Source organism: Opisthocomus hoazin, chromosome 10 (genome assembly GCF_030867145.1).
Source record: "Opisthocomus hoazin isolate bOpiHoa1 chromosome 10, bOpiHoa1.hap1, whole genome shotgun sequence".
NCBI classification, from domain to species: Eukaryota; Metazoa; Chordata; class Aves; order Opisthocomiformes; family Opisthocomidae; genus Opisthocomus; species Opisthocomus hoazin.
In genome coordinates, this window is record NC_134423.1 from 20,795,720 (window position 1) to 20,798,388 (window position 2,669).

Sequence of the window (2,669 nt, forward strand, 5' to 3'; positions counted from 1 at the left end):
CAATCGAATTTGTGCTCGCCGCCCTGACTGACAGCCGTCGGGGCCAACCGGCGGCCGCAGCAGCCCCTCGCTCCGCAGGAAGGCGGGAGGGCGGGACGCGCTCGCCCCGCCCCCAATTGCCCTCGGGTGCGCTGCAAAACCGCCTCCGCCGACCGTTCGAAAGCAGGCGCGCATGGCAGTGGGCACGTGCCTGGCGAGCTGATTGGCTAAGCGTTGGACCAATGGATGCGGTCGTTCTGAGGAGGGGCGGGGTCTTCCCGTGACGTTTGGAGTACGCGCGCAGAGTGGGCGTTCGTCGCAGGTGGCGGTGGCGCCATCTCGTAGCGAGACGTGGCGGTTGCCTGGCAACGCGCGACGGCGCCGTCGGAGAGAGGCCGGCTCGCGAGGTCACAGCCCGATGGGATGACGTCAGTGACCGGGGACTGGCCCTCACGACAGCGGCCTGACGGAAGCTGGCAGGGTGGCGCGGGCGTCGCTCGGCTCCGAGCAGCTGCGTGGCTGAGGGCGGGTGGCAGGAGCCGCCGGCCCTGAGGCGCTGCCGCGGCCTGCCCCCTCGCCCTCCGCCTGCACACGAGGAAACCCGCCGGGGGCTCGGCCCCGGCCCGGTGCAGCCCCGCGGGAGCAGCCGGGCCGCGGGCGGGCGGCCTTCCTCAGGGGGCCGCTCTGCTTCCAGTGCTTCCTTTAACCTGTTCAAAAAACTATAAGTTTCTCTGAGCGAACAGACCTCTTCCACAGAACTGCCTGTAGCAAGCATTCAAAAAAAATAAAAGAAGAAATCGGAAAGGTTTTCCAAACCATGAGTGTTTGTTGAGAGATGGGGAGACCTGTGACAGCTCCATCCGGTGACACTCCTCCCTCGGCAGTGACGATGCTGCCGGCCGGGGAAGCTGCGGTAGGAGAGAGGTGTTTGGGTCATCTGTGACAACATTTTTATTGACGGAAGCGAACAGAGATGTGCGTTAATGTGTTTCAGTGAGATTCATAGGAGCTTTGGAAAAGAACGAACGTGCTATGCCTTGTAAATGTGACAGCAGAGGCAAAATTAGCTATTTTTCCCAGGGGTTTCTAGTGAAAATTAGAACAGAGATTAACCAGTTCTCCTCGGCATTTTTACAGATGTGAAATGACTTTATTTAAAAAAAAAGTCTACATGTGCCTGACAAATTATATTAACTTTCTCAAGCACAGTATTTTGGACAACTTTCCAAAATTCAGAGAACTTTTTTTAGCATAGTTACTTCTTCTAATAGGACTTCCACACAGGAGCTGATAGTGTACTTTACTTGAGATGGCCGGTCAGCAGAGGCTAAAAGCAGTGTTAATAACTAAGGGAAGGCACATAAATATTAGAAACCAAGAACTGAGTTCGTAGTTCCAGCCACAGAGGAATGAATGTAACTTATTCTAGGAAAATGCCTGCTGTCTGTAATGCATGGGTGTGTTGTATTTGAATTCCTTCTGTAATTATTTGGATTCTTTGCTTTCTCTCACATCAAGAGATTTTGAGATACTTGTTTATTGCACCAGCACCCGATTATCTTCCTTTTCTTCCTTTTTTCCTTCACAGTTTTGCTTCAGACACATATAAGAGATGCAGAAGCAACAAAACAAAGATTCTGGTCTTACTTCTGTTTAAATTAGCGATATTCAAAGACGGAAGCTTAGATGTGTTGTACTGTGATCCCAACATCATGCGCCGGCTCTGGATCTTTTTATGCATTGGTGAAGTGAAAAAAGTCCCTAAGCCAGTATCTTGACTGGCAAAGTCATACAACTTTGATCTCATACTATCACAACTCCAAACGCTATTATTCTAGTCCCAAGTAGCTTTGATTTGTATTAAAAATGGAGACAGTTCTGCATATTTGCCTTCTATGACCTGTCATAAATCTCAGCTTTGATGCAAAAATCCAAACCGCATTATGCAGCGCTCTATCTCCCTTTGACATGCCATAGAAGGAGCTATTTTTGCTTCACTGTTTGCTCAGCAAAGCACATTATGGAGTTTGGTAAGATGTGAGAACAGAAAGGGTACTACGCAGGGATTTAATATTCCGTTTGGAATTTATTTGCCAGCTATCCTTGCAGTGGCACAAAGCCTGAGCATGAACTCTTGCTGGGGGCCTTCTTCACAGGTGACAGCTTTTCATGGGATAGAACAGGCATCAGCTTGAGCTTCTAGTCTGAAGGCTTGAGGTATCGATAATGCTAGACTATTAGCAAGGAAATCAACTACTAATGATTTAAAGCTTCTCACTGCTTCAGTATATGTAATCGAGTATTTTAATCATGTTGTTACCAAGGAATGACATATATTTTATGCCTGTTAGCAGAGAACAAAAATAAAGCTGCTTTTTAGTCAGCTCTAAGCGAGGCTCTTTACATTGTATTTTCCCCTCCAAGAAAGCTTATGTCTTCAGTAATTCTATGCGTATGTGACACCCCCCCTCCTTGTTTTCTGGAGGAATGCTCGCACTATAGTGTCCCCTTTAACATGGACACAGGCAAAAGAACAGAATGTATTTTTTTATAGTCAAGTCTTCCAGCAACTGCTGAACTCCACAATTGTCTGCCTTATGGAACTGAGCTGGTGGGCTGGGAGACAGAGGGAATGTCCCTGCTCATGCCAGAAAACATTGCTTATCTTAAAGGGACAACTTTCTCAGGCC